General features: G+C 47.9%; 1 protein-coding gene across 2 annotated transcripts in view; it reads right to left on the bottom strand.

Moving 5' to 3' along the window:
• LOC119651308 (sodium- and chloride-dependent GABA transporter ine) overlaps positions 1 to 9,003 on the bottom strand; it is a 77,113-nt gene extending 68,110 nt beyond the window's left edge. The window contains exon 1 of one of the 2 annotated variants that reach the window (XM_038054839.1): positions 8,643 to 9,003. The gene's annotated coding sequence lies outside the window, so the exon portion shown is untranslated. The remainder of the gene's footprint in view (positions 1 to 8,642) is intronic. The other variant, XM_038054847.1, reaches the window with a different exon arrangement.
• Positions 9,004 to 25,273: the final 16,270 nt, after the last annotated feature.

The following is a 25,273-nucleotide window of genomic DNA, read 5'->3' as shown; positions in this document are numbered from 1 at the left end:
TTCATGTGGGCAAACCTGGCTTATATTCACATTTATAAGGGTTAACGAAAAAGAAAGTATGAAAAGAGGAAGAAGATTGCATAGTTAGGGTGGAAGTTAGAGAAAGGAGAGGTGCTAATGGTTGAGAAAAGAGTCGGGTGTATCAACCTTTGCGAAAGGTATCTTTGGGGTTAAACGGTCATTTTTGATCAGAAAGGATACTCGGATCTGTGAAACTAGATTAGTGCAGACAGTGGTTTCCTCAGCCAGGAGGAGATTGGGATGTGACTCTCAGTCAGGAAGTCTTCCACGTATTGGACTAGATTTCTACTTAAAGATGCATTTGGACTGGCCTTCGTTTTTGAAACTGCAGGACCAGTGACACCTTCTGTCTTATAAGACAGGCTCTTTAGATTTGGGTAGGAAGGTTATTGGACCAGAGAAATCAAGCGAAAATACTGATTTATTTAATAAATTGTAACATTACAGTTCAACTAAGATGGAGCTAGGGCAGTAGAACGACAAAAACCGGTCCCAAAGAATTATCACTTCCCTCTCTCCTTTCCTCAGGCCGGGGTCTCCCTTAGACCTGGGTTCAGAGTCCTAGGAGCATCGTTTATTCAGTTTGGTGCTTCCGAATTATGAGGTACTTTGGGATATGGTAATTCAGAATTACCCCGAAAAGGATGACTTCATTTATAGTTAAAAGGCGACTGGGATTCGAGAGATCTCTGTCTGATCTGCTTTAGGACTCCAAGGTTGTGTTTCCATGAAACGCTATTGCTCCTGGAAAATGATGTGTTCATGTGATAGGGATGGAGTGATGTAGGTCTCGGAAGGTCAGTAATGATAAGGTGAAAATAGGGCCGCTCCATTGCACACGATTCGCTTGTACCATTTCTTGGGAAAATAGAAGTGAGGGGATAGATTGTAGGGTATAGGTTACATAGGGATAGAGTTGGCTGTGTTTTGGGTGCATCACGAAAAGGCGTTGGTCACTTCGGCGTCCAGTAAAGGAGACATCTGGAGCTGAAATATCCGACTAGATACCGGGATGTGCACAACTAACGTCAGAGGAAATTTTCCAAAGCGATACAGCAGTCAGTGCGGAGATGGTATTCCCAGTATCCTGCAGTGCTTCTGCTCCGCAAAGAGGCCCAGAAGAAATTGCGGAAACTGGGCAGATGATTTTGGATATAGTACGAGTGGAAGAGCAGTCCATTGTCCCTGCAACGGTCGAAGAGAACAGACTTATCAGGAAATGAGCAGCAGGTTATGAATTGCGGTCAATGCGGTCTGCAACTTTCCTTCAGAAAAACGTCGGCAAAGGCGTGGGAAACGGGCTGATGTAGTTGGAAGGAACTCTTGGAACGCATTACCTTCTACAAACGGACAGGGGTAGGAAGGAAAGATGCGTGAAAAGCAGAAGTTCCAGTAGTTCCCACTAAGAGAAACGGATGTGACAAAGAGATTGCAGATAGTTCATTGCAGAGCGAACTGAAAAAAACGAAACGGAAAGACGCATCTAAAAGAGACTTTACGTGGGTAGTCTCCAGGACTCAAAATAAGAACGCGAAGAAAGACGAGAGGAAACAACAAACCGTGCCATTAGAAACCTATCTGCCAAGATGGATACGAATGACGGAGCACCAACCAAAGGAATAGATGAGGAGACGAAAGAGGATAAGACTGGCAGCTCGACTCATTGAACCGACTGAATGCAAGTCTTTTGCGGAAGTCTTCAGTGAGATCCGCCATCAGATCAAGTCCGAAGATAGTGAAGCAGAAGTCTCTTCCATACGGAAAACGAAAGGTGGTGAAGTCCTCGTTGAACTAGCTTTGAAGGCAACTAATAAGGTTACATTTTGTAAGGCAGTCAAGGGGCTACTGAGAGGGAAGGCTCTGGTACCTAGCCTAGAATTTGCATGTTCTCTGTAAATCCGAAATCTTGACAGTCTTATAGAAAAGAGCGATCTAGAAGAGGTCATCAAGCGTGAATGTCCAGAAGTAATCAATACCCGGATAGGTATCACTTCTACGAATTCTCAAGGCCTAAAGCTAGATGTGAGGGCAGTTGCCGAGAAATATGCAAGGAAACTTCTTCAGAATTGGTTGGGTAGTATCTGATATACGAATTTGGGTTTCCCACGAAGTGTTGCAGATGATTAGACTATGGGCACACGACTTCAACCTGCCGGGAATCTGACAGAAGAGAGCCTACCACAGATCCAGTCAGGTAGGTCACAAAGCGAAGACCTGCAACGAAAAGGTGTTGCTTGTAGGGATCGTTGAAAATTTTGTGTACATATTACGGCCTCGCAGAGGTGTCCGATTTTCAGGGTAGAATTGGGAAGAGATGAGGCAAAACAGTTCCACGATCTACAGATTAACATGCACTGGAGCCGACGGCCCAGATCAGAAGACAATGCGTAAACAAAAACCTAACTTCGAGGGGTCGTAACTTATCAATCCGCTGTTATCTCGGATTTTTCCCAAAGGTCGGAGATGACTTTGTCTAGATTCGGGGTTTAAAGATAACATTTGTTAGCGTCAATCTGACACCGAATAAGATAATACCAATTTCGATGCAGGCTTGATACCCCGGAAAACACTGTGTCAGGCACGAAGAGGCGGCGGATCCAAGTCGAGAGTGACTTCAATGCGAAGTCACTTGAATGGGACATACTTCACCTCAGACTCTAGAGGGAAACAGATTCTCGAAATGGTTCCGAGAACAGGGCTCGTAGTTTTAGACACCGGATTCACGCCAATGTTCTGGCGCCCAGATTGCGACGGAAACATCCCCGATATAACTTTCGCGTCGGAATTACTAGTATTGTTGATAGACAGGTAGCGAGTTCTCAAAGACTCTGAGTGTGCGACCATTAATATGCCGCACTGAAAGACACTATGGGGAGGGATTGTATTGCAGGTAACACAATCAAGATTTGAGTTATGAACCTTGTAATGACAGTTTGTGAGGCCTTTATGCCCAGGAGAGCACCAAGCGTTGACAAACATTCTATGCAGATGGTGGACTGCGGGAATTGTCGAACTGCAGAAGAAGTGTCATAAACTCTGCATTTGGCACAACGTTTAAACGCCCGGAAGGAGACATACACCCCAATGACAGAGTGCAGATTAGCTAAAGGGAGGCTCCGTAGCGCGATAAACAAAACTAAAGTTCTCTGTTTGCAAGACCTAGTCGACGAGATGATTGGGCATCCATGGGTAATCGGTGTTCGGTACCCATTTGCGTTTAATTCAACTTATGTGAACTAAACGCAAATGCGACTCGACGAGGTCACCATGAAGGAGGATATCCGCGCAACACAGGAAAACATGTCCGAGCTTCCGTGACTACAGGAATCGGTAGTCAAATCGATGCGAAAGGCGTATTGGAGAAACGCAGACTGCAGTTATTGGCCTGCCAGCAGAGACAGCATCCAAAATACTAGCGGCGGGGAGAGTGAAGATAGGCTGGGTCAACTGTCGACTCAGAGAGCGAGTGGACTTGAAAAGATGCTTCAGGTGCCTCGACTTTGGGCACTTAGCCGCAGCATGCGGAAGAGATGGACATATCGCCAAGGAATGCACAGCTGACCCGAAATGCATGCTGTGCGAAGGAAAGGAGGACCTCGGCAACCGACATATTACTGGCAGTAGCAAATGTCCAGTGTTAAGGAGAGCATTAAATACAAGGCCCAAATGAGATTGATTCAAATCAATTTCAACAACTGTGAGGCAGCGCAACACCTCTTATCACAGACCATCCGAGAGAAGAGAAATGACGTTGCCATTATTTGTGAACCCTATCGCAACTACGGTGATGGCGTCTGAACCAGGGACCAGATCGGTAAAGCAGGGATATGGGCGTGCTGCGGGCGAGCTATTCTGGAAGTTATTCAACGTCCGGAAGCTGGTTTCGTGAGAGTAAAGATGGACGGGATTCATGTCTACAGCTGTTACGCCCCTCCTAGCGCAACGCGTGCGCAGTACGAGATGATGCTGCACCATCTGGTGCTGGACGCAAGAAGTCATACCCCGAAAATCAAAGCCGGTGACTTCAATGCCTGAGCCTGTGAGTGGGGTAGTCGAAGGACAAACGAGAGAGGACGTATCCTGCTTGAGGCATTTGCCGAGTTGGATATTGTACTTACCAATGTTGGGAACTTATTTACGTTCAAAGGGAGAGGCCTGGGCTCTATCGTCGACCTCACGTACGTGAGCACAGTATTGGCAAGGAAACAGCGACCACCAGCGGCGGGCTGAAGGCTCGCAGAAAGCGAGTAGAGATGCCGGGCTGGACGACGAGAATGTTCGAGCAGGATACGTTCTCTGAAGCTCTGGCGGGTCATGACGAACTGAGTGGCACGACGACCGAAATGGCATCGGGAATCCCGCGATGGGTGACCGAGGCATGCGACGCTGCTAGGGCGAGGGTTTGCAAGCAAGCAGCTAAACTATTGGTGGAATAGCGACATCGCGTAGCTAAAATCGGAAGGCCATCGAGCAAGAAGGCAGTTCCAACGATCCAGGGGGAAGGCCCGATCATGTGGAGTGCGAACGGGATTATAGGACGTTGCGTGGCAGAAAAAAGGAGGCCATTCGTAGGAGCGTAAGGGATTGCTTTAGGCGACTGTGGGTGGATGTCAACACAAACCCCTGGGGCATGGCCTACAGGCTGGTTATGAAGAAATTGCAGGGGCAAAGGTCGCCTCAGGTGACCTGTCCACGGCTTCTACAAAAAAGTGCAACTACGCTCTTTCCTCACCACACGGGGAACAGGTATCAAACGGAGGCCCAATTCAAGGTGGATGTAATAACTCGCGTTACCGAGGAGAAACTTCGGTAGGTCTGCGGAAGGATCGGGGATGGCAAGGCTCCGGGTTTGGATAACATCCCTAATAAAGCGCTGAAACTGGCGGTAGGGACCAGAAATGCTTGGTTCAAAAAATCCCTTGCGAGGCGTGCATGGCGGAAGGAGTTTTTCCTCCACAATGGAAAAGGAAAAAACTGGTGTTGTTGTCCAACCAGGCAACCCACCGGGGCACCCAGCATCTTATCGGCCTATCTGTTTGTTGGACACTATGGAGAAGATGTTCGAGCGCATCATCTCCAATAGATTGCTCCCAATCGTGGAAGACGGGAATGGTCTTGCGGATGAACAACATGGGTTCGGGGAAGCTCGCTCTACTGTTGGCACGGTGGAAAGAGTGGTGGACTTGGCTCGAGAGACAATGCATTCTGGCAAGTGCTGTGCCGTGGTAACGGTGGATGTAAAAAATGCATTCAACTCCGCCAACTGCGACTGCATTAGGGAGTCATTGGCCAAAATTAATGTACCTGGTTACTTAGCTAAGCTAATAGAGAGTTACCTGTCGGACAGAGCTCTTTGGAACGGAACGGACGACGGGCCCAATGTATACATCATTACAGCGGGGGTACCACAAGGTCCGGTGTTGAGTCCTCTGCTCTGGAACGTGATGTATAACGGGGTGCTCTTGTTTCTCGTAGCAGAGGACGCCACGTTTTTCGTCAGTTTTGTAGATGATCTCGCCATATTGATCGTTGCAAAACTCCCGGAGGATGTGGAGGTTTACGCCACCGAGTCGGTTATGACTGTAAGGTTCTGGCTTGAGAGGCCGAACTGAGCCTGGTGGAGGAAAAGACGGAAGGAATCCTTATTACAAATCGCCGGAAAAGAAATATGATAGTCTATGGGCTGGAAGCCATATGATTGTCTCAAAGGTAACCATCAAATAGCTTGGCGTAACTCTCGATGCCAGGCTGAGTTTCAAAGGGCATATATCGTACGGCTATGAAAAAGCTGCAAAGGCAACCACGGCCCTTGGCAGGATGATGCCGAATGTAGGTCGTGCGGTCCATATTGTTGTACACGTCGCCTGTATGGGCGGAGGCTTTGGACAACGTACAGAACTGGAGGAAGATCAATTCTGCCTATCGTCTGATTGCACTAAGGGCGTGCAGCACATTCGAACTAGTTCGGATGATGCGGTGTTCGTAATCGTAGCGATGGTTCCTATTGACCTATTAGCGGGAGAGATGCGATGCCCTTATGGACGGAGGCAGGGGGATCCATCAGGAACGGAAGTAGATCACCGGCGAATGGCAAGAGAAGAGTCGCAGAGACTCTGGAACGAGTCGTTGAAGGGTTGATGGACATACAAGCTTATTGCTGATATTAGGGAATGGGTGAACTATCACTTCACCCAGTTTCTTACTGGACAGGGTGGTTGCTATCGAACGTATCTGCATCGCATCGGTGTGAATGATTTCCCGAACGTTTCAGATGTCTTGCGATCCCAGAGGACCGGGAGAATGTGCTTTTTGAGTGCCCGAGATTCCGGGAGAAGGAAAGAAGCCTGAGTGGGGCCCTGGGAGTCGGCGTTAGCCCTACAAAACTTACTCCGGGAAATGCTCAGATCGGAAACAAACTGGACTTCGGTCATCCACACAATTGTGCAGATACAAACTCAACTGCTGAGAGAAGTGCGCGCAAGAAGAGCGCAGAGAAATGGAGAGGCTGTACCCTAAACACAGAATAGAGGTGCTGAAGGAAGCAAAGAAGCGGAAATTTGCAGAGTTGGAAACATGAAGGCCTACGGAAGGCAAGCCCGTCCCGCGAAGTAATGCCTAGATGGTGGTCCCGTGGGGCAAGGGTAGAAGAGAGGTGGGGGTGGTTTTCTAGTGGGTGCGAATCCGACTCTACATTGATGCCAGCTTTGACGTTCACACGGCAGAGCTGAAATGGATGCGTATTAAAAAAATACTTCATCGTGGCTCCGTGGGAGTATGTGTCGCGAAGTGGGGGTAGGTTTAACAGGTGATATTACCACACAGTACTACAACCTAGTGCAAATCCTATCCCTAAACGAATGTGATACGAGCTCCGCACCTACAGCAGAAGCTCCTGTTGAATTTGATTTTGGTTCCGATCCCATAAATCAAGATCATACCATCTGTTATCGAATTTATCCCAGAGGGTATCGCAAAGATCTGGCTAATCAGTGCCTGCATGGAGTCGGTGATACTCCCAAAACTGTTCCGCCAAAATACCAGAATACCAGAAAATGGAAGTCATTCTCTTTAGGGTGGAGCTGGTTGACACCTCTACACAGAGCCGCAGGGAGAAAATCCGGCCCCAGGGTGAACTTTATAGAGATTCAACCTAATTTCGTTCTAGTGGACCCGTGGATAATCATCCTTTTCTCCCCTTCTCTTGACGGGCTTGCCTAAACACGGAACAGAAACTTTTCAACAGATAACGATTCGTCGGTGCCCGGTGGAACTAACTGGGTTCTATCCAAAGTGGCTGACGTTCCTGACCAAGAGATATTAACGGACGTGGGTCTTACAGGTAGATCTTCTTTGTTTTGTATCTAGTAACCCTTTTCAACTTGCTAGGGTTGATTGACGACATTGGCCTTCACTAAAGGTACGAGAAGGAACAAGCGCTGATAAATGAAACCGTGGTTACCGTGGTACCACTAATGACTCAAGCGGACGGAGGGAAACTCTTCAAGCTGGAAGCGAAATAAGGTAAAGGGACATTGCTTTCATAGAAAAGATGTTAACCTTTCCGCTCACATATTTTTGAAAAGCAAATTAAGAGATTTATGTCGTCCATATTTGCTAAGCAAAAACAAAGTTTGGATCCGGAATCATTTTTGACGAAATTTAAAGAATTAATGACCCCACATTGGGCGCCATTTGAATAAAGTCTGGTAGGTGGTGGTAGATTTGAGTGAAGTGGTTCATATGCTCATAGACTGCGCCCCATAATTACCTGAAGGTAATCGGAACGTTAGATAAGGATACAATTCATAGGGGATCTTTCTTCCCTTGATCACTGCATTTGGGTTTTCGGGGAGTCCGACTTCACGCCGGAAACCCTTTTTTGTTTCTCCTGTTTAGCTTTTCGGCTATATGCATATTATTCCGCGGCATTTATGAAATGTGTGGATCAACGGATCCACCCAGGTGAAAGCTCCAAATGCACCTTGAATTTTTGTCGACATGACGTGGGGGCTGAAATTTACGAAGAATCCGGCCCACCCGGGGTCCTTGCAGTTTTCCAGTGAGGAATTGTTCTTGGTGTGAGTTTTTATGTATTTCTTTGGGGGCAGTGGCATGCCATTTTTTAAGACTGCTATTAGTGCTGCAATACGACGAAATTAAACTAGGATCTTGGAAATATCATACCCTACCCACGTTGGGCGCCAATTTGACAATGTTCAAAAATTTCTTTCTCTATCATTCCATGGGCATCTAAATATAAAATTTTCCGATGAATTCAAATTATTCCCGGCTAACCTTACATTTCCACTCGTTAGTAAGACTCAATGTAAACATGTGCAATGTGCAAGGTGCAGTGCTGGCCCCACGTCTAGCATACCAAGTGCCGGACCTCGTGCCGCAACAAATGAGACCACTCTGGCCGGTACACTCGTTTTGGCACGCTATACCCCATCCGGCGACAGATATCAGTTGTTAGCGTGGTGTGACAGATTTCCGTGGACTATAGCCCACTAATGGGGATGAATAAATTAAGACTCTAATTTACAACCGGCAGCGGACATCAAACGGTGCTAGCATATTAAACGCCTCGTTAGGCGGTGCATTATTAATGTTTTTTTCACTTTTTCGCTGCACAGCCGTTGTTGAACTCAATCCATTCTCACTGCTCACACATACACTTCAGTACACGACGATTGATTTTGAGAGACCCTCGATACGATTGCTGCTACCCCCGTTTGGCAAACACATCATTCCCGATTACTAATAGTACCGAGAGTTCGGCCAGTTAATACACTTATCCACCTCAACCGAACTGGAACCGTTACAAAGGACGAACTAAACTTCTTGGAACGACCATTATGCCACGACCACTTGTAGAAGGCGCCCAGCGCTATAAGGGTCGAGAAAGTAGGGAAAACCGGGGGCAATCGAGCCACGACCGCATTCGTTGTCAGATGTCAACTGAGCACAAAACCCCATTCGAATGCGACTTATCTTACCCGAGTTCGTATATCGCGGAATGTCCAAATGTGAAAAAATTTAATAAAGCCACGATCATGCCGGAGATACTACACGTTCATATGGTGCTCGTATGGGAGGCATATATCGTTCATACGCTGGCATATGAGTAAAGTCAGCCGTCAGTCGTTGGGGTTGTTAAGTGTATATTTGAGTACCAGTAACTTATCGCATTCGTTCGCGATCATTATGAAGCGTGATGACGCTTATTTGCGCTTTTCCGCTCACTCGGTCTCTCACCCTGCACGCGATCAGTCGCAACCCGTCGGTCTAGTGTGGATTAAACTCAAGTTATTTATCAGCCACTTTAGAAAACTGTCCATTAAGCCCCGGCGACAGGGGCCGACGTAAAGCAAAGCTAATTTAAAAACCTACTTGAATGTGTATCTTAGATGAAGGTAACAAGTGGCATTGATGGCGTATCTACCGGCTACAATGGTTAGGAGAAAAACGGAGCTGAGTGAGACCTCTGCCATACACCTAACTCCGCCGGACAGCAGCCTAATGCCGGATATGACTGAGGACTCTCCACCTCACAGATACAGAATTCCATCCAACTTAATTATCATCTTCCAAACACGTATCTATTTGAGACAAATATCAGAACTTTTCTCAGAAATTACCGCACAAGAGATTGAAAGTTGGTAGATAAGAAAGTAGGCCGAAGCAAGCAACTTTTCTGTCTTTGTAGGGTTTTGTTTCTTTTTTACCTGGATAAATGTTATCCATTATTCATGAGACATTTGCGAAAATGATTTTATCACAACAGCGACTGTGTTTATCTTAGATAAATATGTTGTAGCTCAGATGAGATCATAGCAGATTTAGTCTTATTTACAGAAGATAAGATGTGGTGTTACAACGTCTCCAAAGGCCTTTTATTAAAATAATGTAGGTGGGTGGGCAGGGAGAAGTGGCTTCTCGCGAGGCGGAACACCATTAGCACTTTGGCGCCCGTTTTGGTGCCACAACTCCGAAACTCATGGCCATTATAAGGGAGAAGAAATAAAATCCTGCGGACTCTGTTGCCAGCCCGGCAAACAGTAAAAGCAGATCCTCCTCTTACCAGTTTACCCGTCAACAAGCCTCCGTGACAGCCCTGGACAAACTCAGGAGAAATGCACGGTTCAGATATGTTATTTTTTCTAAGAAATTCGCACTTAACCTCCACAGCCAATTTTTGATCCGTTCTTGAAAAATACAGTGTCATAACCTTGCAACACATCGCCAGTCTTCCACTCCACCCCGACTGAGAATCCCATGGCGAAGTTGCTACTCAATACATAATAGTCAACGCGAACAACCCCACACTGCATGTGGTGCATCAGATGCAGGCACATCTTCCAAATATTCATAACCAGATGATAATACCCAAGAAGAGAGAAGCTGCGAAATCAGGCAGGCGGTGCTCAACGTTAACCTCTTGGGAAGACCGTAACCACCAAACTGATCAGAAGTCAAGGTTTTTTTTTTTTTTTTTTTATGGATGGAGGTAGAAATCTTAGAAAGACGCAGCAGTGTGTGGGATTCACACCTACTAAAACCACCCCCATTCTTCCGCCCCTCCCCGCGGGACCACCGTGAAGTATTACTTCGCGGGGGAGGCTCTGGTTCGCTATACCAGCTCGTCCATGTCACGTCTCCGTCGCACCGCCTTCCGAGCTCAATCCAACTCCAGGAGTTTTGTCTGCACCACGGCTACTGCCTCATTTACCGCCATCCAGTTTTCCTCCGACTTCAACATTTCTTCCACCAGGTTGGAGGGCTCGACAGTTGGGAGACTCGTTCAACTCGAAGCGATGCAAGTACTTCCTATAGCCACTGTGTCCCGTAAGGAACTGTGTCAGGTGGTAATACAATTCTCCGTACTTTCGGTTGGCCCATTTCTCGATACACGGGATCAATGTATGGGTCCACCTGCCCTTGTCGGAGTTATCCCATCGTTGTTTCCACTTGCCACACAACTCTCTCCTGATGGCTTTTCGGAAATCCGCATTCACCTCGGCTGGACTTGCCTTCCGTTTTTCGTAGAGCCAGTGTGCCTCGCTCGCTAGAAGATCTATAGGGATCATTCCTGCGATAACACACACTACCTCCGTCGACGCCGTCCTAAATGCGCTGCACACCCTTAGCACAATCGGCCGGTATGCCGAACATATCTTCCTCCGGTTGACAGCGTGGTTCAACGCTCCCGCCCAGACAGGGGCCGCGTACAGCAGGATCGACCTCACCACTCCCGCGATGAGTAGCCTGCGACTATACTTCGGCCCTCCCACATTAGGCATCATCCTTGCAAGGGATGAGCTGGCATTGGCTGCCTCCTCTCGCGCATAATCCAAGTGTCCCTTGAAACTCAGCTTGGCATCGATCATCACCCCAGGTATTTGACAACCGATTTTGAGACGACCTCACGATTACCAACCTGGATGGTAACCGTGTTGTTCTTCCTACGGTTGGTAATGAGGACCGCCTCCGTCTTTTCGTCCGCCAGTTCCAGCTTGGCCATTCGTAACCATAACTTGATGGTATGAATGGCTTCATTTGCATAAAGCTCCACGTCCTCGGGATGCTTTGCAATTGCAACTACCGCTAAGTGGTCCGCAAAACCAATCAGCGTTGTCTCCTCCGGCACGCGAAGGCCAAGCACTCCGTCGTACATTATGTTCTACAGCAGCGGTCCCAATACAGAACCTTGAGGCACACCTGCTGTCACAATGTACTCCTTCGGCCCGTCGTCCGTCTCGTACCAGAGAAGTCTGTCCGAAAAGTAACTCTCGATGAGCCGAGCCAAGTAGCTAGGAACACCCAGTTTGGCCAAAGCGCCCTTAATCCAGCCCCAGTTGGCTGAGTTAAAAGCATTTTTGACGTCCAGCGTCACCAGAGCACAGCATTTGCCCATGGCCATTGCATTTCGAGCCAATTCCACGACCTTTGCTACTGCATCGACCGTAGAACAGGCTCGCCGAAACCCATATTGCTGCTTTGAAAGACCACCCGCAAGCTCGCTGAACGGGAGCAGCCTGTTATATATCACCCTGTCCAACATCTTCCCCATGGTGTCTAAGAGACAAATAGGGCGATATGAAGAGGGCACGCCGGGTGGTTTTCGGGGCTTCGGTAGCCAGCTTCTGCCTCTTCCACTGGGCGGGAAACACTCCTTCCGCCATGCACGATTCGAATGTGCTTGCGAACCACCTTGCTCTGGCCTTGACCGCCACCTTCAGAGCCCTGTTCGGAATTCCGTTCAATCCCGGAGCCTTGCTGTCCCCAATACGTCTGCAGATTTCCCAAAGTTCCTCTTCGGTAACATCAGGGATCGAGAAGACGTCCTGCTGAGCTGCCAGTTGGGGTTCTCTTTCGTCCTGCTACTGCTGCGGGAAAAGAGTTGTAATTATTTGCAACAAGAGCCGTGGGCATGTCACCTGAGGTGATTTTCGCCCGCGGATCTTCTTCATTACAACTTGGTAGGCTGTACCCCACGGATTCGTATTAGCCTCCATGCAGAGCTTCTGGTAGCATTCCCGCTTGCTTCTCCGAATGGTCTTCTTAAGGTTGCTTCGCAGATCCCTGTATTCCTCCTCACGCTCCTGGTGCTCCGGCCTTCCCCTTGTTCTGTGGGAAAGTCTCCTCGCTCGGAGACAAGAGGATCTCAAGGCAGCGATCTCCGTGTTCCACCAGTAGTTTGGCCTCTTGCCGTGGTGCAAACGTCGTCATGGCATCGTAGCGTCGCATGCTTCGGTTACACGCTGAGACAGCTGACCCTTTCCACCGCTGTTCCATCCGGATCATGGGCTTCCTCCAATGCGGCCAGGAATGTCTCCTCGTCGAAAGCTCCGATAGACCAGCCAACCGCCTTAGCCTTTCCACCTCCAGAGCGTCGTTGACTGCTTCCCCGGTTCCCAATGCGGAGGAAGATGGCCTGGTGGTCACTGTGAGTGTAATGCTCACTCACTTGGCAAGCCAACTCCCTCACCAGTGAAGTGGTAACAAATGTCAGGTCAACGATCGAACCCGACCCTCTTCCTCGAAAGGTGGGCACGCATCTAACGTTGGCCAGCACGATGTCCAGCTCCGCAAATGACTCCAACAGAATTTGACCTCTGGTGGTCGTCAATCTCGGCTTCCCCACTCCAGGGCCCACGCGTTGAAATCGCCCGCAATGATTTTAGGGCTGCGGTCTCTAGCGTCCAACACCAGACTGTCTAACATCTTCTCATATTGTGCTAAGGTTGCACTAGGAGGAGCGTAGCAGCTGTAAATATGGACACCGTTGACCTTCGTCCTTATAAAACCGGCTGCCGGGGGGGGGGGGGGGCATGACTTCCTGAATGGCCTGTCTTCCGCACGCCCAGATTGCGGCGTTGCCAGACGCATCCACCGCCCAAGTCGCACCCCCGTAGATTCTGTACGGCTCGCAAATAACCGCGACATCGACATTCGACTTTCGAATGGTTTGCGAGAGCGGGTCCTGAGCTGCCTCACAGTGATTGAAATTGATTTGTATCAATCTCATTTGCCTGTGCGGTTCAGCTCCCTCCTATATACCGGCCATCTGCTGCTTCCCGCAATATGCCGGCCGTCCACGCCCTCTTTCCCACTACATAACATACACCGTGGATCTCCGGTGCAATCTTTGATGAGGTGGCCCTCTTCCCCACACTTCCTGCAACTCCTCGACCTATCATGCTGGCTAATGCATGCCGCCGCAAAATGGCCGAAATCGAGGCATCTGAAGCATCTCTTTAGAGATATTTGCTTCCTGAGCCTGCACACGACCCAACCTACTCTTACCTTGCCCGCGGTAATTAACTTAATAGCTGATTCCGCCGGCAAACTAATAATAGCGGTCTGTGTGCCACCATATGCCTTCTTCATCCTTTTTAATGCACCCTGATCTATATCGCTAAGGTTGAACTGCTGCTTTAGCGCAGCACAGATGTCCTCCCGTGAGGTGACTTCACCCAGGTCCTTGCATTCAACCACTATCTCCTGTTTCCGAGCTCTTACCTCAGCTTCCTCTCCAAGTACACTTTCCACCTTCCGCGGAAGTTATCGGCCGACTTGTCGGCGGATCTACTTAACTCCAGCATCAGATCCCCTCTCTGTGTTCGCCTGATATGGTCTACACTATTCCCCAAATCCTTCAATTCCGGGTCTGACTTCACCTTTCGGAGGATGTCGACATAGGACATATTTCCCTTCTTGGAAATAATTATTATTTCCGGGTGGAACTTCTTTTTGTCCTTTTTCCTCTTGTTGCTCATCTTAGTCCATTGTTTGGGCCTCCGGGCGTTTGTTTCTTCCACTTTTGTAGGTGTTGTGGCTGCAATCGTGAGATTACCGGCTTTCGCGGGTACTCTCGCCGGCTCCGTCTTCTTTGGTGAAGAGGCTTTTTTCTTCTTCGGGACTTGCTGTGGTCCAAGAGGCTTGTTGGTACCGTCTCTAGCCCGTTTTCCTGTCCCGCCTGCTTTATCACGGGGAGGCGTCACCTGCGTTTCCCTTGTGACCTTGCCAATTGATGCTTGGGAATTCTTTTCTTCGAGAAGAAGGCAAGGATCAGCAAAAGTGCGTCTAAGGATAGCATATGAGACGTCAGAAAAAAAAGGGTCTCAGTGATGCAGGTGCCAAATGGTATCTGCACTATCTAAAGAAAAGCTTAAAAACGGAAGAGAATGCACAGGATAAATCTAAACCCTTAACGACAATACGAAAGCAAAGAGCAGCCCTAGAGGACAGAATATAAGAGGGAAAAGCTCCTAAGAAATTCAAACCGCAACCTCGAAAACCTCGGGTGGGACAGGGGCGAGGTGAGGAGCACGCACACCACACTTTGTCATCGGGCAGATTTGTAAGGGATGAAGTGTCAGTCAGGCTTGTATTCCGTTGTACAAGGATTTAACCACGTCTGATACCGGTAAGCTGCTCGACGGAAGACACGGTGGAAAGTTTTAATACTATTGTTAGCTCTGTTTCCAGATTACCATGCTGAAAAGGAACAGAACTATCGACATGTGTCTGGGGTGGTATATCAGAGGTATATATTGTGACAGCATACCTTAACGGTCAAATGGTAGTATAGGTCCAAGGCGAAACATGAACTGGCACCCACGATGGAGCATAAAACCTGGGAAACACCTACTGAACCGACACCAATAGCTCTACTACCAAAGCCTATCTCCACCTCCACGTGGTGATCGCTGGGATTTCTTTCTTCATGAAAAACTGCAGATGGAGAAGGATAAAGGCGAGTCTCCAACGCCTAAAAACGGGACAAAATATACCAACTGTTACTCCAGGTTAGGGGTTGGGTAGGGCTGACAACCCTACACGGAAAACCGATGTTACGAAGCCACGGAAGGAGCCTCGGACAGGATGGATTTCAACGGCAACGACAACGAATTAACGATTCGCGCATTTTCTCATAGAACGTGCCCTTCCTGTTCAGACCGAATGCTGCTGTGCAGCTACCCGATATTCTCTCCCAATATAAGGCTGATGTAACAACGTTACAAGAGATGAGATGAACAGGGACCGGTTTCCTGGAGAAGAGCCGCTACACCATATATTACAGCGGCCATCCAGTAAACCATGTGCTCGGAGTAGGTTTCTTAGTCAGCCAAAAAATAAAACCTGCTGTAATCGGCTTTGGAAATATAAGCGAAAGGCTATGCACTCTGCGCTTGCGAGGCAAGTTTACAAATATAAGCCCCCTAAACGTTCATGCCCCTACTGAGGAGACTGCAGAGTCGGAGAAGGATACCTTCTACGAGGCAGTTGAGCGGAGTCTCGAAGCCTATCCCAAGTATGATATCAAAATCATACTTGGAGATTTCAACAGTTAAGTAGGGACGGAGCCCGTATTCAGGCGATACGTCGGCTCCCATAGCTCACATAAGGATACCAATGATAACGGACTGCGGATTATTCAGTTAGCAGTATCGCGTAAAATGGTTGTTGGAAGTACCTGGTTTGTGCGGAAAGCGGTCCACAAAAATACGTGGGCCTCTCCAGACGGGATGAATGCCTTGATGAATGTCAGAAAATATTGGGAGGTGAGAGTGAATACTCCCATTCACAACACAGCCCTCCCCAAACCTATAAGGGAGAAATGGATGTCGCAATAACCGCAGTCAACAGAGATCCTGGAGATGAAGCATCAACAAATGATCTTCACATGCAGCTGAAGAACGTTATCATTGATGCGGCCACAAACATACTTGGCCCCAGTCGCAAGAAAAGTCGGAATGGCTGGTTTGACGATGAATGTAAGCTAGCAACGGAACGGAATGAAAGAATGCTGCATACCGAGTAGTGTTACATTCTCAAAGGACTCGGGCGCGCTCGGACAGAATCTTACTGATCCTTGGGGATTTGTTGGTGCTTTCTATGTTCTGACAATAGTCCAACCAAGAACCCCTCTTGACGATTTGCATTTCTTCAGGCAGAAGGCATTAGGATTGGATGAGATTATCCTTATCCATGCGGAAGTCTGGGAGCCAACAGATCAGCGAACTCGAAAAGTACAGGGAGCAACCGCACCAGGCGCGGAAGTTTTACCAACAAGTCAGCAGGATGATGCCTTATACACTTCGATGCTCATCCTGCCGAGACAAAGAGGGAAATCTGATTTCCGACAGAATGGACATATTGGAGCGATGGGTTGAGTTCTTTGATGAGCTACTAAACTACCAGAACATCGGCGAGTTGGAGGTCCCGCCAACTGAAGACAACGGACCAATGCTGCCATCACCAAGCATAGAAGAAACAGTTCGTGCAGTTCATCGGCTTAAAAACCATAAGTCAACAGGAGCCGATGGAATTACAGCCGAATTGGTCGAATTGGTTAAACTAATTACACCAAGCCGTTCATCAACTTGTGCTGAAGGTGTAGGGCAGGAATCAATGCCTGACGGCTACCAACGAGGTATTATCTGTCTTATACATAAAAAGGTGGATATCACGCAGTGCACTAATTATAGAGGTATCACGTTGCTGACTACTATCTATAAGATATTCTCCTCTATCTTGCTAGGCCGGATAGCTCCAATTGATAAGACTGGCTAGGTTGACCCTGACCAATGTGCGAGGCCAAATAAATGCGGCAGGATCACTCTCGAGACCATTCAACATGAACAACGGTCTACGACAAGGGAATGCCCTATCATGCGTCCTCTTTAACCTGGCCCTGGAGAAAGCGGTTCATGATGCCGATGTAAATGCAAGAGGCACCATTCTCTTCAAGTCCCAACTATTGGCCTACGCTGACGATATCGACATCATGATTGGAACAACCCGAGATCGACTATCCCCCCCCCCCCCTTCATCCAGATCGACCATATTAATGAAGGCAAGACGAAGTACATTGTGGCAACATCAGCGCCAAAAACCAAAGAACGAACAACATCGAATAGCACTGGTCAAACTAAAACAATGAAAATAGCAGACTACAATTTTGAGACCTTTGCAAATTTCGCCTATATAGGGTCCAAAATCACAACCGATAACAGCTATGACAATGCAATTCGCACACGATTGTTGGCTGCCAACAGAGCCTATTTCAGTTTATAAAGGCTGTTTAGCTCGAAAGCCATAGCGTCAAAGCTCTTGCGGTACAAGACAATGATCTTCCCAGTCCTCATGTATTCCTCGGAGACCTAAGTTCTTAGCAAAAAAAATTGCGAACTCTTGGCCGTATTCGAGAGAAGAATTCTCCGAAGAATTTTTGAACCCCTACATAAGGATGGACAATCCCGTAGCCTACATAACGACGAAATCTATGAGCCTTACCACTACTGTCTGGTTGTGGATAAAATCCGGCTCAATAGATTGCGGTGGGCGGTTCACTTAATTCGTATCGATGATGATGATCCAGCCCCCAAAATCTATAAGGGTAATATCTAGGGTAAAAAAAGAAAACGACCCTGCCTGAGACGGAGCGATTGCATAGGTTGGGATGTCAGACAGCTTTTAGGGATATCGAATTAGTATCGAATGCCTGGAGTTCTTTATTAAGGCAGGTCTAGACCGGATACCGGTTGTTGCGCCGTTGATGATGATGATGATGTCAATCCCCATGCATGCCTTGAATTACTTTCTTGTACGCGGAACTTTCGTTGATTTGTAATAAGGTCCAGCGGTTCTTCCATCTCCAATGTCATTTGTGACATCCACGTTTCCCTGGACGATAGGAACCACCTTCCATATGACCTCTTCGTATTTCTTGAGTAGCCTTTCTATGCTTGTTTTTCGGATGAGGTCCATCCTCTCCGGTAAGATAGCTTGCGTCACGTAGCTGGGAGTTTGTACACTTTTTGCACTTTTTCAGACTTGGAATTGGTGGCCGTCTCTCTCTTTTGGGCGCCAGGACTCTTACCCTCTACGTTGTGACCCCTTATTCCACTACTAGTTGCTTTCTCCGTTGTAATTGATGTTGCTGTTGTTGTTGATGATGTTCCCATTGCAATTTGGATTTCAACTGCAAGCTGCTATCTCCGCTAGAAAGTAGAGACGGGTAGGTGATGTAATGTTATATTTCAAAGGTGATATTACCTTAAATTATGATATTACATTACCATCAATGAGTGCAATCTAAACATTACAACATCACCTAGGATTACCGTACCACGAAGCATCACAGCGTCACCAAGCATCACCACAATTATAACCGCATTACCAAACACCATCCCATTACCTAGCATCATCCCGTTACCAAGCATCGCCGGATTATCAAATATCATCGCATTACCTAGCATCATCCTATTACCAATCGTCATCCCATTACCTAGCATCAACCCATTGCCAAAGATCATCGTATTACTAAAGTGATGTTGTAATATAGCAACACCTTACATTAGCTCACTTCGTGGTACAAATCACGGCGGTAGTTGTAGATGTCGGCGCCAAGTATCTTGCCTGCTTTAGGCTGGCATCGGGCTAACTTTTGTACTGTTTTCGGGTTGGTTTTGGGCTTGCTCACCCGCAAAACTCTCCGTCTCTGTACTTGGGCGAGACGTTTACGATATACATCCTTGCCAAGAGCGCGCTAGGATGGATCGCTGTGCTACCCCCGACGTGACCTCTATCCTCCTTCGACTCTCTAGTGTTATATGGAGCAGGGACTATCCTTAGATAGTCCTTCAATACCCATAAGAGATAGTTCGGCACGCGGAAATTATTGTTTAGTGTGCCTAGAATGTGTTTCCATCTTACAGAATCAAAGGGGTTTCTGATGTCAAGCGTTCCGAGGAGCACCACCCGTCGAGTTCGGCGGCTATATGTCTCCGCTCGTCGAACGGCATCCACGATTTGCATGACAGTATCAACTGTGGACCTCCCTCCCTCTAAAACCAAACTGCCGGGGAGATAAATCTTTGATAGTGGGTATCGCTTCAATGAGTCTACTTCTCATGAGCTTTCCGAGCACTTTTTCAGCAGTGTCAAGCATACATAGTGGGCGGTATGAAGACGGCAACTCGCCTTTCCGTTTGTGGATCAGCGTAAGCCTCGCCACCTTCCAACGAGCAGGGAAAGTGCCCTCTTTCAGGCAAGCGTTAATTGCGCCGAGCAGTAGGTCTGGCCGGTATCGGAATACCAGTTTATATATCTCTGCTGGAAGACAATCGGGTCCTGGCACCTTCTTGCTTTTCATAGAGAGGACTGCCTGTTCCAACTCTTTTATAGAGAAAAATGGACAGCCCTTTGCGCTCTTTGCGCTGACGTCATCATCCCATACGGGGCGTGCAGGGAATAGTGCCCTTACAATGCGGTCCATCTGTTCGGCCTTAAGTGAACAGGGTTTCCGCAGAGCCCCGATTTTTCGGGTAACCACTTTGTAACCGAGTACCCACATTGACCAAATCCTAACAGCAGCGACCTCTGCTCTTGTTTATTGAGCTGCGGAGTCTCCTTTTGGTTGATTTGTTCCACCTGTTCCAAGAGTTTCGACAAACCTCCCGGAGTTCACTCTCGCGACGTTCCATGCGCAGAAAGAGCGCCGGGGTGGCGCACACCGAGAGTTTGTTCCACCACTTCGAAGGCAATGTATTGGTGGTCGCTTGACGAGAAGTCTTCCAGAACTCGCCACCCGTCCACCAGCGATACTAGTGATTCTGACGGGAAAGTTATGTCTGGCATACTTTCCTCGCAACCCGGGCGCCGGAACGTTGGGGTGGATCTGGTGTTTAAAAATACCAGTCTTGTCCTCCCCGCCATTTCCAGAATTCGTTTCCCTGTGGAGTTTGTATGAGGCATGCCCCAGTCAAATGCCCTTGCATTGAAGTCACCCCCGACCAGGATCCGCACATCTGTGCCTAAGATAGCGACCTCCGAAGCATCAAGCCTGCGTCGAATGCTCGGCGTAAGATAGACACTAAAAAATGTTATCCCTGAATACCGAATCCAGGTAAAGCATTCCCCTCGGCCTTGGGTAAGAACTCTACTAATAATCTGTACCCCAAAATTGTTAGAGTTGATTACACACTGGCGAGTGCTAGACGTGGTCTCACTGTCAGATCACTGGGTGCTCAGAGGTGGCGGCGAGGAAGATGGGGCGGCAACCCTATCGGCCAAACTAAAACCAAGTGGCCGAGGAAAACCTCCATAGTGCTGGCACCGGGAGACGTTGTAATCACTTTGGTTTGCCGGCCGTGATTCAGTAGGCGAATGCTCCAAAGGCCTAATCAGGGCGATCAGACCCGACTCTACACGGGGACTCATCTGAAGTGGCAAATTGGTCACGAAACCTTACCAGGGGTATACTGGTACCATGGGAACCGGGAAAGCCCCTGGACTCACATACTTCGGGTGAACTTCTGTTGTATGTGAGGCCAGCTCGGTTATTTGCGGTTGGCCCCCCTAGTGGGAGTTTCATGGTGGTTGTGGTTATGCTCAAGCGAGAAGAGACCTTCGGGCCTCGACGTGGTGTTGTGTATCAACACGGGTGCCGTACTCTATAGTTCGGTAGAGATTTAGGTAATTCTTGCATCCACTAGTATGAATGCTAAGCCATGCACTTGCTGTAGACTGGTGCCGTTGTTGCTTGTCTCAGCGGGGCTCTGATTGTGGTCACAAAATCAATCCGCGTCTAAAGAGGACCGTAGGATTAAGTCTCACGACAGGTGCCTACGTAAAACACCATGGGCTTCACTGTCAGATCACCAATATCTAGAATTCAATCTGACTATTGCGGGCGAACAGTCTGCAGTACAAAGACGGAACCCTAGGAAAACGGATTGGGCAAAGTTCAATGAACTTCTTGGCAATAAAGTACAGTACCCTAGGCGACTAAGGACTCCTTTGGTGCTGGAAGATGAATTGAAAACTCTGAACTGCACACTTTTAGAGTGCTATGAAGAGGCTTGTCCTATTTCCCGAGGCCAAAGCGGTAAAACAGTTCCTTGGTGGAACCGAGAACTGCAAAAACTCAGGAAATCAACTTCTAAATCGTGCTTGCAAAAGTAACAAGAACGAAGACTGGTTAAATTTCAGGAACTCACAACGTGAATATAAGAGGCTCGTGAGGTGCTCCAAACGAGACTCCTTTAGAGCGTGCTGTGAGGAACTGGAAGGCGAAAGGGAGACTTCAAGGCCCCCAAAAGGGATGAGTCGGCCAAGTTGGATTCTCTTAGAAAACCCGACGGTACTTTCACGAGCTCCAGACTGGATTCAGTACAGACCCTCCTGGAAGTACACCACCCGGGAGAACGGGTGAGAGAAGTGGTAGGGGGAGAGTTGACGGTTCTTGCAACCCCTTCAACACGCAAGCGTTGCAATGGGAACTGGAGCACTGCGAAAGCGGTTGTTACCCATGAAAAGGTGAGAGCTGCCATACTGTTCTTTGAACATGTCAAAGCACCTGGCATTGATGGCATCTATTCGGCAATGCTAAAGGAGGGTATGGAGCATTTAGAGCGACCTCTAAGAAATATTTTTCGAGGATGTCTTGCTCTGGCCTACGTGCCTTCTTCTTGGCAACAGGTTAAGGTAGTTTTCATACCGAAACCTGGGAAAGATGACTATTCTAATCCAAAGAACTTCAGACAGATCAGCTTGACTTCATTCTTGCTGAAAGGTTTGGAGAGACTGGTGGAGCGTCACATTCGTGGAAACGCACTTAAGTCACACCCAGTTAGTGAAAACCAACATGCTTACCAACGTGGAAAGTCCTGTGAGTCTGCTCTTCATTCTTTGGTCACAAAGATAGAGGATTGAACTTTGAATGGTGAGTACGCGATGGGGGTGTTCGTGGACATTGAAGGGGCTTTTGACTGTGTGCCTTTTCAAAAACTTGCCAGAGCGCATGGTGTTGATGATGCTTTAATTAAGTGGATCCATGCTATGCTAACGCAAAGATTGCTGTGCGCTGAGGTAGTGGTCGATCGCTACCTGACTACAGAAGCAACGAAGGGCTGCCCCCAAGGAGGTGTGCTTTCGCCACTTCTGTGGAGTATGCTGATCGACTCACTGCTATGCAAAATTTGCCAATACACGCTCAAGCTCAAGGCTGTACTTGCTATTGATCGGCATCTTGGAACGGTGTGTAGGAATATACAACGTGCCGTTGATTTGATAGAGAGCTGGTGCCTTAGACATGGTTTGTCAGTTAATCCAAATGAAACCACAATGGTTTTATTCACAAAAAGGTGAAAACTCCCTGAGATGAGGGGTACTACCCTTCAACTCTCCGAAGAAGTGAAATGTCTGGGGGTCACTCTAGATAAAAAACTTCTTTGGAACAAACATGTAGAGGTAAAGATGAAACGAGCTCTCACAGCTTATGGGTTATGCACACGGACCTTTGCCTCGACATGGGGACTCAGGCCTCATGTGGTAATGTGGATATACGTTGCCATCATTAGGCCGATGTTCGTATATGCATCCGTAGTGTGGTGGGTTAAGGTGATACAAAAAGGTTTTCACCGTAAACTAGCCGCACTGTAAAGCACTGTTTGTCTGGGTATCACTGGTGCCATGAGCACGACAACCGGCGCAGCTCTGAATGCACTACTCAATTTGTATTCAAAGAACTGCAACGAGAGCAGCTCATAGGCTAATTCGATTAGATCTATGGGAAAAACAGAGCATTGGAAGAGTTACTGGGAGGACTGAATCCAGTTCTTACAATGCCCTCCGATTCTCCCCATACATCTGTTTGGTAGAAGATATGTAGTTACCCTGAAGCGTAGAGAGGACTGGGAAGACCCAGAGGAATGCGTGGCGGGATATACGGAAGTCTTCTACACCGATGGTTCAAAAACAGAAGAGGGTTCTGGAGCCGGAGTCTACCTCTCGAATAAAAACGAGAAGTGGGCTTTTCCTTTGGGACAATATGCAACGGTTTTTCAAGCCGAAGTTTATGCGATCCTAAGGGTGGCAAACTGGGTGATTGACGAGCGGTTGAAGGGCAGGCGCATCGCAATCTGCAGTGACAGTCAAGCTGTACTGAGGGCATTGAGCAGTCCTTTGACCACCTCGAAAATCGTTCAGGAATGCAGAAACCGTTTGAACTCTATGTCTAGATTCAATACGGTGGAACTACTCTGGGTACCTGGTCATTGTGGCATAGAGGGAAATGAAATCTTGGACGCTTTAGCGAAAGAGGGATCAATCTCCCCTATGCCGGGACCGGAGCCAGCAATTGGGGTATCAGTAGCATTAGCTAAATCTGTTTTCAAAAACTGGGAACAAGTTTCCCATAATGACAGGTGGCAGAGCCTAAATGCTGCTCGACACACCAAACTTTTCCTGTCAGAACCCAACATGCGTACCGCAAAGTTTATCCTGTCGAAAAGCAGGAGGACTTGCAGATGTATTGTGGGCATTCTGACAGGCCATAATTCACTAGCTGGGCATATGTTCAGAATAGGAATTACCGAAGATGATACGTGTCCCTCCTGTAATGAGGGAATATTTCCTATGTGAATGCCCCGCCTATGGACGCATCAGGCATCAGATCTTTGGTGCCGATGTCCTCCAATCAGCTTTGGTCTCCGCAGCGAACTGCACTAGCAACTCGTGAGCGATTGCATTCCGGTTCTTATTGATTTGTAGGATGCGAATCATGTTGACCACGTCCTAGCTGTTTTCAATTTTGCTCTGAAGACTGGACACCGCCCCGAGCCCGTAGTGTGCGCAAATTCTCAACAGTCGCGCCACGGTTCCTGCATAGGACGCAGCTTTCCTTTTCATTGCAGGTATTCGCTTTATGGCCTGCCTGACCGCTTTCGCGGCATGTTGCCCTTCTGTCAGATCCCCGACAAGTTGCAGATCTATGCCCATAATCCAAGCATCTATAATATTTGGTTGAGAAGCCTCCTAGCGTATTGCGTATTTAATGTTGATGGTATATGTTAATGTGTACGGTTAAGGTGATGTTTGTGATATTACTATGTAATATCACCTTTGTCAAAAAGTGATATGATATTACATTACCTACTAAGGTAATGTTTTGCACATCTTTACTAGAAAGGACAACCACCAGGTAATCTGGTGGTGAACGAAAGTGAGCGGTGATAACGACGTTGACCCGGCATTCATGATTTGGGAGACGATTCGAAACAGGTTGCACATGACCTGACAGTTTTGGCATTGTCTTATATTACTACACCTGAGTGACATCTCATTTTAATGTTACATCTGCCTTCGTTCCAGTGTAATCTTGGCAAGGCTGGAAATGCGTTCAAAGCTATGACACGGTGCAGGTGAAGGCTGAGTTGAGATGAACTCCTGACTAACGCCTGATCCCGGCTACCATGAGGATTTGTGTCAACTCACGCGTGATCTCCCAGCTCGCATAGACAATTATGGGGAGCATTTAAAGCGACTTCTAGGATACTTGGAGAGAAGAATGCTATCAACAATATGAGAAGAGAATGGGAAAAGTCACAACCTTCAAAGCAAAAAATAAACAAACAAACAACAAGGGACGGTAAGATGTTGTACCTGGACCCGCCGTTATTTCGTAGTAGGAGTGGATAACTAATAGGTTCATTCCCTCAGGCCACATTATCCGCTGCCTACTCGAACCTGTTGAAGTGGTTGCCACAGATTGTGATGAAACAGCTGCAGCAGACGGAGTAATGCTCCTGGTCATCGTGGTGCCTAGACGTCGTTAGAGGAGCCCGAATTAGTTACCAAGTCAGACGACTCCCGCCGGTTATCACGTACCGGACCTCAAATTTCTCCCTCTTCTCATTTTTGGGTTTGCATTTCATACCTAACTGCAGATGTGGTGATA

This window comes from Hermetia illucens, chromosome 1 (assembly GCF_905115235.1).
Source record: "Hermetia illucens chromosome 1, iHerIll2.2.curated.20191125, whole genome shotgun sequence".
NCBI classification, from domain to species: domain Eukaryota; kingdom Metazoa; phylum Arthropoda; class Insecta; order Diptera; family Stratiomyidae; genus Hermetia; species Hermetia illucens.
Note: the sequence above shows the minus strand (reverse complement) of the source record. Positions and strands in the feature narration are given on the sequence as shown.